Source organism: Dermacentor albipictus, chromosome 5, assembly GCF_038994185.2.
Source record: "Dermacentor albipictus isolate Rhodes 1998 colony chromosome 5, USDA_Dalb.pri_finalv2, whole genome shotgun sequence".
Classification (NCBI taxonomy): Eukaryota; Metazoa; Arthropoda; class Arachnida; order Ixodida; family Ixodidae; genus Dermacentor; species Dermacentor albipictus.
In genome coordinates this window covers 81,426,423-81,440,428 of record NC_091825.1, presented here as the reverse complement: position 1 = coordinate 81,440,428, position 14,006 = coordinate 81,426,423, and the positions used below count along the sequence as shown (strand labels likewise).

The window sequence follows — 14,006 nt, the reverse complement described above, 5'->3', positions numbered from 1 at the left end:
ATCGCAGGGAGAGGCCTTCGTTCTGCAGTGGACTTAAAACAGGCTGATGATGATGATGACGACGACGACGACGACGACGATGACGATGATGATGATGATGATGAAGGTGGTGGGCCCCCCCCCCCGAAAAAAAAACCTGGGTACGTGCCTGGTACAAGGCGCATGCTTTATCCAAAGGAATCCGAATCCACATCTGCAAAATGGTTCCATTTCACGGATAAACATTTTCCAGCGTTAGTGTTGCCATGGAAGCTACCATAGTATCGCTGACTTCATTGCGAAGAAAGGGGGTCGCCGTGGAAGGCCACGTGTGCGCCTCATTCCCAAAAGACAGGAGGCGCTTAAAAATAGCTGAAGATGGCGTTCAGCCGAGCAGTCCTGGCCGAGTGGTTAAGGCGATGGACTAGAAATCCATTGGGGTCTCCCCGCGCAGGTTCGAATCCTGTCGTCTGCGCAGCGTTCGATTTTTGTTGTTGTTACGTATTTGATTAATTATATGGCGGCGGTTCTGGGAGTGATCCGGAAAGCAGCGGATTAAACAAAAATGAAAATCCCGCAGCATTGCTGCAGGCTGCATTTCAGTTCGCATAACGATACTTAGTTATTGAGAGTATGGTGCGGCGTGTTAGTTTACGCTTTTATGACAAATATTTTTTTTTCTTCACAGAATTAGCAAGAATAGCCATAGACATGGAAAGGCTTTGCACCTTGGGGCCAGGAATATTGTAGAGACGCAGAATACATTTCGAGGAGGGTGGTTTTCGTGATTTGAATAATGAAAGTAAGTAGCGCGCCATTTTGCAAAAGAGAATTGATACGTACGTTTACCACACTTCTTAAATACGGCCGATTCCTTGGTCGATTGTTATGGACCGCATATAGTATACAGCGTAGTATTTGCTTCCGTAGGATTTACGTAATTAACTATATAAGGCAGGTAATATGTAGCTTTTACGCCCCCAAAACACAGTGTACTTATTTCGCATTTTATTTCCAACTAAATATTAGTTTTTATGTCTGCGAGTAACTTATCGCGTTAAGCGTAATATCTTCTTTTCGTCTTTTTCATTTTGGCAGTGAGTATTTAGTTCACAAACTTTGTCGATGCTGAAACGTGCTGCGTATCTGCAGATTTTGCGTTTCAACGCTGCTGCATCACACTGTACACAGAATAACAATGCTCACGAGAACCGGTCCAGGAAATGCGCAACGCCACCCGGTGTAATTTCACTCTGAAGAAATTACGAGCGACTGCATTTGATATTCGGGCACAAATTGAATGATGCTTTATTGTACTATTAAGTGGTTAGAGAACTCAAACGAGTTCTCTAACCAAGCATAAAACCGATTGTACACACAGTTTGTACAATCAAAAGACGAAGAGTTGCTGCGGCAATTCAAAAAGTACAGAAATAATCTAACATCAAAACTAAGAATGGCTCGAGACGCCTATTTCACAAATGTATTTTGGAGCCCTGAAGAACAGCGATCGGATGTAATCTGGCGAAAACTGAATTGTTTATTGCAACAAAATACCCGTGATACATCCGAAAACTTTCAGCATGAAGGAAAACGAATTTATGGGACCTGTTTAGCTGACGCTTTCAACAATTTCTTTATTTTACAGGCATCTCAGAGTCAGGTAGAGTGCAGCCAAAATTACATTGAATTCATGAAGGGAAGCAGCTGTCCATCATCCCTCTTCATTGCTCCTACGAACTGCACGGAAGTTTTCTCGTGCATAAGTAATATTAAAAATAGCAAGTCAGTAGATGCAACTGGTCTCCAAATAGCGCCCATTAAACATGTTCTTCACTTAATATGCCCCGCTGTTACTCACATTTACAATCTCATATTATCTACCGCTGTATTTCCAAAGGCACTGCAAATGGCTCGAGTAATACCTGTTTTTAAAAGCGGCGACAAAAATTTGATTCGTAACTATCGTCCAATTTCTATACTGCCAGTGTTCTCGAAGGGTATAGAAAAATTAATGCATGGTAGGGTACTGTCTTTCTTTGAAAAACATAACCTGCTCCTTGACTTTCAGCACGGGTTTCGTAAGAATCGATCCACTGAAACAGCATTACTGACTCAAAAAGAAATCATTATAGATATGTTTCAAAATAAGGAAATAGGTGCAGGCATATATATAGATTTTACTAAGGCTTTTGACTTGATAAACCACAGAATTTTACTACATAAACTGGCAAGCTATGGTGTTCGAGGAAAAGCTCACGATCTTATGAAATCGTATTTGTCGAGCCGAACACAATATGTTGACTTTAAAAATTCGTTGTCTTCAATACAAAATATTTATGCAGGAGTCCCGCAAGGAAGCATATTGGGACCGCTCTTATTTTTAATCTATATAAATGATATTGTGCAATGTGTAACCGATGGAAAGATTGTATCCTACGCTGATGACACTTCGGTGTTCATAACCGGGAGATCAGAAAATGACATTGAAGAGAAAGCAATCAAAACACTGAGTGCACTAAATACGTGGGCAAACTCAAATTGTTTGAAGATTAATTCTAAAAAGACAAAAATAATATTGTACTTTCCAAAAGGAAAGATAATTTCTAGGCCATTGAACGTGTTCTTAAACTCTGATGCTGTTGAAATTGTAGATTCTGTTAAAATCCTTGGTGTTATATTTTCAAAGCATTTGACTTGGAATGATCATGTTGACTATATGAGATCAAAAGTGTCTTCAGCTGTCGGTGTCATGTTGCGGCTGCGCGGTATTCTTCCTTTGAAAATTAGGCTATTGCTATACAACTCATTAGTTCTTTCTCTTTTGCAATATTGTTGTACCGTTTGGGGCACTACGGGTGTCACAAATTTATCCAAGCTTCACCTTCTTCAAAAAAGAGCTGTAAGATGTATTGCTGGTGTTCCTTATTGTTCCCCCACATATGACTTGTTTTTAAAGTATGAAATCCTGCCAATCTATAGTTTATACAATTATAGACTTTTAATGATCTATAAACGCTCTTCACATAGTGATGAACATTACATTAGTTATCTGGCAAAACTTGAGAAAAACACGCATATCCTGCAGACTAGACACAAAGAAATTTGGTTAGTGCCGACGCCTAGGGCATATTATACAGAGCAGTCTCTTTCTTATACTGTCCCAGTATTATTAAATAAATTAAACAAAGAATTGTTTGACCCCTTTCAGCATTCGAGTGATGTTATTAAGCGATTTTTTCTTAGCAAGATTACGTAATGTTGCACTCAGTTTAAACCTATACCTGTTATTATTCTTCTTTTTTTTTCGTTTCCCTATGAGCACTTATTTGTTTTTCTAATACCTATGTTTGTGCTGCGATTCATAGCGCTGTTTTTACAAAGTGTTTTGTTATTTTGTTTCAGTGTTTATTTGGAAAATTGAAAATCTCTGTCTGTACTGTACTGCCAAGTTGATAACGGGGGCAGGACCTCTGTCAAGCTTACGAGCTTTTAGTCCTGTCTCCTTCTCTGTACAAGAGAAAAATAAAGACTGAATTGAATTGAATTGAATTGAACAACGCAGGAGAGTACTACAGTGGGAAAACCTGGAGGAAGTGTAAAAAAAGAAAGTATACAAATATAAAAAAAAATAGCAGAGCGTGGTTTCGATCCACGGACCTCTGGGTTATGGGCCCAGCACGCTTCCACTGCGCCACTCTGCTGAGTTTTTTTTTCTTTATTACATGGAAAAGAAAACTGAAGGTGTATTACAAAGTGGACACAACCACACATATAAAACTCAGGCAAACACACACATGCATCCAACAAGTGCATCCAGTCTGGCGGAGGTTCCTGCACAGCGTACACACTTCTTACATACGCAGCACTTTCGCGAAAAAAGGATTTTGTAGTTCGCGGGCTTTCGGCATGGCGATCACAGAGTCTACTTCTCCACAGGCTATATAAACCAAGCACAATGAACATGTCATAGGGAGGACCACCGGTAACCTTAAACGGTAGGAACCTAATTGAGTATGGAGTCATGTCAATGTCCTTTTTAAGTGTCCATTGGAAAATGTCCCAAAAAAATACAGCGTCCCTACAGTCTATGAAACAGTGATCTATGGTTTCGGCACGTGGACAGAGCCGACAGTTTGTTGACCACGGCATAAAGCAACCCCTCGAATTCAACCAAGTTTTAACAGGGAGTGTTTCCGAATGTAATTTAAAGAAAAATGTTTTTACTTCAGGAGGCACACACATTTTCCGGACGCGTTTAAGTACATCCTGATGAGGTCGATTTAAATAAGGTGCACGATACAAAGGATCTGGGAAAATAGAGTCAACCAGTGCCGCAGAAATTGCTTTTCGGCTCGCTGTGAACACGTACTCCAGGCTGAATCTAACTTTCAAGAAAAGAAATGTATCAACAACCTCCTTGAGAAAGCCCCAAGGAGCCTGTGGGACATCTTTGACATTTGATGACACTACTATGTTAGGAACATAATGAACTAAACGCAGTTGCAACATTTCACGCAAGAACGGATGGTCACTGTCTCGAAAGAAAAACAGGCGAGAAACAATTTGCCTGACGAAGAGGTGTACTAATCCTAGACCACCACGTTCAAGGGGGAGAAACAGATTGTCGCGCCGCATCCATTCACATCTCGAACTCCAAATGAATGTTTCAAATACGCGATGCAGTGCCTGAAGGCGAAGTCTTGAGCAGTGCAGTACTTGGAGCACATACATAAGACGGGAAGCTAAGAAAACGTTACACACTTCAGCACGAAAGAACACTGACAAATTCCGCCCTCGCCATGAATTCACTTTACATTGAATTTTGCCAACTTCTCCCGACCAATGAGCGTTGCAATTTCTATACTGCGAGAGAGGCACACCTAAATAACGCAGATCTTCTTTCCATGGAATTCCTTCTTAATGTGATGGCATTGTGGCCCATAATCCAAACCAAAAACCTGAACTCTTTTCAAAGTTAACGCTTGCACCAGAAGCAGCACAAAATTCTTCTGTAATTGCAAGAGCGGTGTTTACACTCTTTTTATCAGTACAGAAAAAGGCCACGTCGTCTGCATACGCAAGAACCCGAACCTCATTAGTCAGTAATTTAAACCCTTGGAAATCTTGTGCTTTAAGAATGCCCATACAAAGTGGCTCTAAATACAAGCAGAACAGAAGCGGTGACAAGGGGTATCCTTGTCGTACTGAAGATAAAAGCCTAATCGGATCGGAAAGAGAGGCATTCACTATAAGCCGCGTTGAGCCATTAGCATAACATATCCCCACACCTATAAGGAGCAGAGATCCGATATTTATATGCTCTAGTAAAGTAAACAGGAATGAGTGATTCACCCTATCGAACGCCTTAGCCAGATCTAGCTGTACCATTGCCACCTGTCCAATCCCCTCAGCTACACACTCTAGCACCGATCTCGCAACATGAATGTTCGTCTGAATGGACCATACCCTGATGCCACATGTTTGATGATCACCGACCACAGATCTTACTACAACTTGCAAACGGTTAACTAATACCTTAGCAAAAATTTTATAATCCACATTGCATAAGGAGATAGGACGATATCCGTAAACTTTTTGCAATTTCTTTTCATCATCGGTTTTGGCTATAAGGACGGTGTGTCCTTCGTACATTGTGGCGGTTAGGTACCCTACTTCGAAGGCCTCTCGGTACACCTGAAGTAATAATGGCGATAAGAGGGAACGAAAACACTGATAAAATTCGGCAGTAAGGCCATCCGGGCCAGGCGTTTTGCCCTTCGCTAACGAATCGATGCATGAAGTTACCTCATTGATATCAATGTTTTCGTTTGTATAATCGTACTCATCCTGATTTAACTGGGGTAGCAATGATACAATCTTTTTGGCAGCATCTGTATCCAATGTCATATGGTCTCGGAATAGTTTTTGGTAATGATAAAAAAATGCTTTAGTTATTAGAGTAGGCTCGTTTACAATGATTCCACCATACTCTATTTCTAGTATTTGTTTAGACAGCGCGTGTCGGCGCTCATCGCCAAGGGCCCTACTGCAAGGCTGTTCTTCCAGGAAACGCTGCTCTCGCGCCCGCACTAGTGCACCTCTGTATTTTTCTGCGTTCAAAGTTTGTAACTGTGCCTTGACTTTATGAATATCATCAATATATTGACCAGGATGTATGCATTCAAGCTCATGCAACTCACTCAAAAGTCTATACAATGCTTTGTAATTATTCTTTTTTTCAAAGGCTAATATTGATGATTCTTCGATAGCTATCATTTTAGCTTCCTGTTTAAAAAATTCCCACAAAGCAAATAGTAGCAAGTCTTTGCGGCAAGACACATGAGCTATAAGCTCAGTAATACGATTTAAGAAACACTCACGCGAAAGTAACTGGTTATTAAACTTCCACAGCTCCCAGCACATACGCCGACTTTGGTACCGACGGCTGCCAAAAGATGCTGAGACTAGGCAATGGTCACTAAAGAATATAGGATGCACAGTGTAACCATGAATATGAGGTAGCGCGCTAAGCGAAACGTAAATTCGGTCAAGCCTTGCATGCGAGGTACTCTGGAAGTGCGTATATCGACATCCCGCCTTTTCATTTTCCCCAATGTCCACAAGCTGATAGTCACATATCAGGCGTTGCAACCCATCACTACTTGGATCATGTCTCAGCTTCAGTGACGTGCGATCTTGCGCGTTGCATACACAATTAAAGTCTCCAAAGAGGACCAATGCACGATCAGTACAGAAATGATTTTCTAGAGATAAGAAGAAACACTCGCGTTCACGTAACTTGTTCGGAGCATAAACACACACAACTCTAAAGCTCGTGCCACTGATATCAATATCGCAGCAGATTAGGCGCCCTTCCCTATCTGTAAACAAATGTAGGAAATCACACTGTAAATTTTTGCTAACAAATAACATACAGCCTGCGGAAACGCCTACTGCATGGCTGACACAAACATAATAGTCACATATGAATGGAGATAGAGCTACTTCTGTGTTTTCGTCGGATTCAATCTTTGTTTCTTGGATAGCAGCAATATCTAATTTTCTATTGCGTAGCAAATGAAGAAGCTGTACTTGCCGTCGCTTACTTCGTAAGCCACGGACATTTAAAGTGCCAAAATGGAAGGGAAGAGCGCCCGCCATGATTACCTATGTAGGTGCAGCGTCTAAACGCTGCTCCAGAGGTGCACCACTCCCTTCTTGATGAGGTGATGCACTATGGGCTTTTTGGTGCACGGTAACACAAGGGACATCAGCAGGTGTAGGTGTTCCCCGGAGCGGTTTTGTCAACTTTGACACCTTGGGAACGCGAGCCTCCTTTGCCGAGGGCGATGGATTGTCGGATGGCGCTGGACGCTTCTTGGCGGCCTCGCACATCGATCCAGATTCCACTGACAGCAGGCGATCTTGAACTGGTGGAGAATCCGCCCAAGACACAGTTGGTTCGTCGTCAGGTGCCTTAGTCTCCTCCTCGCTCGCAGGCTTCTGGCTGAGGCTAATGTCAGCCGATGACGGTTTAATCTGTTCTTGTCGACGAGTCTCAGGGAGTGTTTCTCCAGTTGCATCCACAACTTCGCTCACGTCCATGAGATGATCGGTGATGGTATCAGCCTCAGCCGGTCTACTTCCACGAAGCTGTCAGCGTAGGTTCCGACGCATGCATCTGCAGGGTGACCGTAGCGGTGACAGTTACTGCAGCGTGGTGTTCGACATTGTCGCCGGATATGCCCAACTCTGTTGCACCGGAGGCAAAGTGGTGGTCGGCCAGGTACCAAGATAAGGCACTGGTGGCCATATATGCTCAACAGATGTGGCAGATTACCGGAAGAAACGCCATCTTTCAATGTGAACGCCACGTCTCGGTTAGTCATTTGCCAGCCCTCCATGCCGTCACACCGCCACATTTCTCTCGTGATGGACTGCACTGTGCCATATGGCTCTAGCGCTTCAACAATCCGTCTCTGTTCGAGGTGTGGGGGAAGCCAAAGAAGCTTCATCTTGATATTCTTGCATTCCGGGTCAATGACAAGGCACTTGAGGCCCTTCACCAACAACTCGCCTTTGTCGACAAGTTTCTGTTTCGCGATGCTATTAACACATGTTACCAACCCCAAATGGCTCATCTGGTATTGTCCAGCGCCGAGTATTTCAGTTGCATTTAGCACTGAAAGGAGAGCATCGCGAAAGTCCGGGGCTCGATACGGCCGCCCTGCCAGGTCAGCATGCAGGAAAACTGAATTGAGGACGGTGTTGCCAGTCGGTAGACGAGGAAGAACGACTTTATAATTACCGGAATCGGTAGATGACGGTGGGTGTGATCCTCGGCCAAGGGCCGATGCGCTGTTTCCAGCGGAGCTCATCGCAAACGTGGCCGTTCGAACTCTGCTGAGCACGGCTCGGGTGTTATGTAGCAGCAGTTTGACTGAGGAGCAGACATTGGAGTGTCTCATGCAGATCGCTCATATTCACGCCAGGAAGACGTGAAAAGATCCCTAATGGCGTTCGCCTGCCGCTGCTCCATTAGGAGCTAAATGGCCATGTTTTAGAGACTGTGATCTCGGCATCACCACAGTTAAATTCGTCGCGTTTCTTCCCTACTTTCTTTTAAACTGTCGCCTCTATCCTGCTCATGTCCCGTAGAAATAAAGGATATGCCTGGTATTCAGAAACTATCACCTAATAGCTGTCCACATATTCTGTAATCCACTTCCAGAAAACATTATCTGGCAGATTCGAAGAGGTCGTTTTCACCCCTAGCACAAGATAACGACGCCAAGATTAAAAATAGTGTTGCCATAGCTCATTTGCTGCACATTGCACAATTGATTTTCAGAAGAACGTATTGACACGAACACAAATAGACGATGACACACGCAGTGTGTGTCGTTGACGCTTTCTCTTCGTGTAAGTTCGTTCTGCTGGAAACTAATTGTGCAGTATCAAGATGGGAGACCTCCTGAAAAAAAAATATAATCCTCAAAAAAATAACATTTCGTGCAAAAAGTATTTGAAAAAAATATTGAATCATTGTATAAGTTCATTGACATTGACATTGACTCAAGTAAAGAATGCGGTGTGAGCAATGTCTGATTCACTGTGATTTTTTTTATTTGTTAGCAATTCAGCCATCAGACGCATTCCGTATTTGTTTATGACTGCATATCCGATAGGGCATTACCCTGATAGGTTTCGGGGCAGCCTATTCAAGGAATGCGCAAATGACATTGAGACACCTCTTTTTTTTGCGCAATATGATATTACTGGACATTCAAACCGTTAAAAAACACCGGGAAGCCTGAGAGCGTCCTAAATAATTTACTGCAAATAATTCCCTACAAACCAGTTTCGGTTTCGTTTCCCGGGAGAGGTATATGTCTCGCGACGTCATAATGCACTATGTGGTCATGTGGGAGCAGGACCTTCTCGAGATTTGGACCTTCGCCTCGGCTGGCTCGATGTGTGATGGCCAATGACGTTCCGATGACAGCTAAAGTCTCGTTATCGATGACCACACCATATGAACTCGTAGGTCGACGATGTGATTAGCACGCTTCGTGATTGGTAAGAAGTAAATAGCAACATTGTTTCGGTGTCTTAAATAGCTGCAGTAGTAACTCGAGCTCTTCCGCATCGCAATAATTCGTTATAATCGTACAGAAATTGCAAAAACATGTAAACATCATGAAATTATGTTGTAATCCATGCTTTAGATGGACAGAAAAGTGTCAAATGCGGACGAGCTATCGTGTTAGGTTGCGTTTCTTCCTGGGATCGTCCTTATAAATTGCCAGTTAAATCGATATATCACGCCGTTTTCGAAGCATGCATGAATTAATGTCACGCTGTGAGGACTGCCGATTTCGAAGCTGTCCAAACACTTTCAACGCTTCAGCAGAGAGAAAACAGATTGGCTGCATGCTGCAGCTATTTGTACGATCCATACGCGTAAATATCTTCAGCAGAATCATCGTCCCGTCGGGCTTCTCGTCGAATGCAGATTATATGCATTCAAACATTTTGTCCACGTGTGTATAAATATTTGAGAACTATTTTCATACCTATCCGTAATTTCTAATCCGTCTTCCTAAAGAGGCACCGGAGAGAAACAGCAAACCAGTTTAGAGTTACAAAATATTGTGTCAAAACTTTGTCTGAGTTAACTTCGGGGTGAAAATTGCATTACTAGAAAAGAAAATGAAGTTGATACCTCCATAATTTTTTTTTAATTTTGCGCCAGAATTACAGCGCGGTCGGTGCGGAGACTTCAGGGCGGCGTTCCCATCAGCCTGTCCTTGTTGCGCCAAAGTAGTAAGTCATCACGGCTCCCGAACAAAAGCTGATATGCGCATACACACATCAAGAATACATTAAAGAACAGCTGTAGAACGTTACTTCAGTGTGAAAAATGTAGAAGTAGTGTACAAGGAATCGTAAAAAGAAAACAAAAGAAACCATAGCGGAGCGATGTTTCCATCTCCGGACATCTGGGTTATCTAGATGATATTCGATTGTATATAGCACATACCGCTGCCGCTTATGCACACTTCTTAGGGTATAATGCGGACGGGTAATTTACTAATACAGCTAAATTTTATTTTCCTCTTTAGTGTCCCTACTGAGAGAAGCTAAAGAGAAAGGCTAATTAAGCTGGACCGTTAAGTTATTATTCAAGAACACTGCTTCCGTTCGTTTAGTTGCAAAAGGCGTGTAGTTAATAAAAATAAGTGAAAGCAACGCTTTGTTATATTGAATTTCGCGTCGTCACCGCAGCATCGCCACTTCATAGTTGGCGCGTTTTAGCGCCCAGGACACGTTCTCGAATTTCGCTATGCGCTGAGTCTTTGGTATGGATACAATCTAGAAAAGACTTTAGTGGATGAACTGGAAGAAAGAAAAAAGTAACTCGATCGACCCATTAGAGCAAGCCATGACAACCGCAAGGACGTCTGCGAAGCGTGTGAGTACTCGTTATGTTGTAATGAATGCTTTAGATGGAGAGAAAGGTGTCACTCAGATCCGGTCGCGCTAACGTTTTGGGTTGAGCGCTTGTCCTGTCTGGTCTTTGTGGATCGTCCTTCCCGCGCAGTGCTTTCAGTGTAACTATGTTTTACCAACCAGCCCAAGCCTATACTCTTCTGAAGTATAAGATCAGTCCAGGCGTAACAGAAATCTAAGCTTCCGCTGTATTCCCGGTTACCGTGAATCCAGGAAGAGCGTGAGAGGCAGATAAGACGCTTTTAAAAGGATGCGCATCGCCCACTGCCTGACTGAGCGATTGAATACACCCAGCGCATGGGCCCCTTTTGACGTCATAGATGCGGCCCAATAACCGAATAATCGTTCAATCTCCTAGCTCGAAGTCTAAAAATGATGTACTGCCTTTGAGAAGGAAAGTGTAAGAAAAAGAAGTTGCTGTTTCGCCCGAAAGTCGAAGCACTGATTTTGATGGCAAATCAGTGGATAGCTATACGAACCAAGGATAGTGGTTTTCTCGGCCGTATAAACTTGCAAACACGAAGCAAACTTTATTTATTTCAACTAGTATCTAAGCCCTTTTCTAGACATTTTTTGGATGGGTTTTGTATTCGAAGTGAACAAAGTGCCTGGAATACGCTTATCAGCATGGTAAAACTTTATTCTTTTCCTTCGGAAATATTTTACTGCTCCTATACCATTAACTGTAGTCTGAACGCTACCCTTCGTGGTGTAGCCGTAACTGTATAACCGGCTTTACAACAGGAAGAAACGAATTTTTTATCCGCTAAACACTATTCTAACAACACTATGGCGGGATTCGATGATGTCAAGTCTAAGCATTCCTGCACTACAATTAGCCTCCATGACGCCATGGTTTACACGAAACGCATTAGATTTCGCAATGTAAATTTTACTTCGAGCTATGGTACCGTAAAGATAACGGCAATTCAATTATATGACTGCCAATTTGTCCTTTTCCATTCTAAACAGTGATTTACGGACGAAAGCTTCTTACGCCGTTTATATGTTGCTTGCACCTCATTTCACGGCACCTATCCGCTACGGACACTGGCCAACAAGGCGGCGGTTAAAGGTAAAAAAGGAGAGAGAACTTACGAGAAAGTTGGGCAGGCTAAATAAGAAGTTGTGCAAATGATACGGAAATAAATAGCTCTTATAGACATTGAGTTGAAATTGCGGTGGCCCCGCAAATTAAAATATTTGGCATTAGTTTCTGATTCCGTGAATGTCATTGAAGCTTCACGAAAGCTTCCCGAGAACTGAAGTATTAGCCGCGCGCCTTATCTAACTGAATCTGCCTCCACACCTGCAAAATGGCACCATTTCACTGTTAGAATATTTCCAGCTATGCTATTGCCATGGAAGCAACCTTAGTATTGCTCACTTCGTTGGGAAGAAAGGGGGTCTCCGTGGAAGGTCGCATGTTCGCCTCGTTCCACGAAGACACGGGGCGTTTCAAAACAGCTGACGACGCTTCGCCGTGCAGTCGTGGCCGAGTGGTTTAGGCGATGGACTAGAAATCCATTTGGGTCTCCCCGCACAGGTTCGAATTCTGTCGAATGCGCAGTGTTCCTTCTTTCTGTGAAATCTTCCAATATTTGTATATGGCCGGTTTTGAGAGTGATGGGGAAAGTAGCGGATTAACGATAATCCCGTTGTGCTGCTATAACATGCCTAGCTATAAGAAGTCCGGTGTGGCGTGTTACTTTCATCTGCACTATAATAAGAAACCTTACATTCTTTATCTTCCCACAAAATTAGGGAGAATACCCGTAGACAGAGAAAGGCTTTGCAGCTTAGGCCCATAAATATTGCAGAGACACAGAACGCATTTAGAGGACTATGGTTTTCGCGATTTAAATAATGAAAGTATGTAGGTAGCGCGCCATTGTGACAAAAGAGAACAGATATGTACGTTTAACACACATCTTAAATTCTTATATCCACCCGATTTCTTGGCCGATCGTTATGGACTGCATAGTATACTAACATAGTAGTTGCCGCAGTAGCATTTTCGTAATGAACTGTTTAAATTAGATAAAACGTAGGGTTCTTACGCCCACAAAACACGATGTACTTATTTCGCATTTCCAACTGAGAATTAGTTTTTTTTTTTTCAGTGGGTAATTTCTCGCTTTAAGCGTACCGTTTTTTTTTCTTTCCGACATCTTTTTTTGTCAGTGAATATTTAGTTAACCAACTTTGTTGACGCCGAAACGTGTTGCGTGTGTGCAGGTTCTGCGTCTCAACGCTGTAGTATCACCCTGTACACGCAATGACAAAGTTTACGAGTTCTGGTCCCGCATATGCGCAACGCTACCCGGTGTAATTTCGCTCTGAACAAATTACGAGTGACTGCATTTGACATTCGGCCACAAACTGAATGATACCTTATTGTACTATTAAGCGGTTAGAGAACTCCAACGAATAATACAGGAGCGGACTGCAGTGGGAAAACTTGGAAAAAGTGTAAAAAGTAAAGTATTTATATTAAAAAGAAAGAATTTAGCAGAGCGTGGTTTCGATCCACGGACCTCTGGGTTATGGGCCCAGCACGCTTCCACTGCGCCACTCTGCTGAGTACGTTTCGAGATATATGCAGTAGCCATTTGATCGTGGAGTAGATATTGGTGCCGCTCATGCAGATAGCTCATGTTCACGCCAGGACGACGTGAACCGGTCGCTAATGGCGTTCACCTGCCGCTGCTCCATTACAAGAAGAAGAAGAAAAACAAAGGCTGCGGAAGCATATTGCCAGCCTCGGCGAGCAACCTGTGAAAGCTGTTCAAGTATTAAAGCTTCGTGCCCATGTTTACAACTGTGACCTTGGCATCTATCCAGTAAAAAGTTCCGTGTTTTCTTTTTTCTTTAATTGCTGCCTTCAACTTGCACGTTTCCCGTTGGAATAGAGGATGTGCCTGTTAATAAGTACCTGTCACTTAATTTCTGCCCACATATTTCTGCAATCCACTTGAGAAAGTATTGCTAGTAGGATTCGAAGTGGGTTC

General features: G+C 42.9%; 4 non-coding genes across 4 annotated transcripts; 2 read left to right on the top strand and 2 right to left on the bottom strand.

The window, feature by feature from the left end:
* The first annotated feature begins 372 nt into the window (after positions 1-372).
* TRNAS-AGA (transfer RNA serine (anticodon AGA)) lies at positions 373-454 on the top strand. The gene has a single exon. It is a non-coding gene; the product is annotated as a tRNA-Ser (tRNA).
* Positions 455-3,611: 3,157 nt separating this feature from the next.
* On the bottom strand, positions 3,612-3,683 carry TRNAM-CAU (transfer RNA methionine (anticodon CAU)). The gene has a single exon. It is a non-coding gene; the product is annotated as a tRNA-Met (tRNA).
* Positions 3,684-12,480: 8,797 nt separating this feature from the next.
* TRNAS-AGA (transfer RNA serine (anticodon AGA)) lies at positions 12,481-12,562 on the top strand. The gene has a single exon. It is a non-coding gene; the product is annotated as a tRNA-Ser (tRNA).
* A 942-nt stretch (positions 12,563-13,504) lies between these two features.
* Positions 13,505-13,576, bottom strand: TRNAM-CAU (transfer RNA methionine (anticodon CAU)). Its single transcript has one exon. It is a non-coding gene; the product is annotated as a tRNA-Met (tRNA).
* Positions 13,577-14,006: the final 430 nt, after the last annotated feature.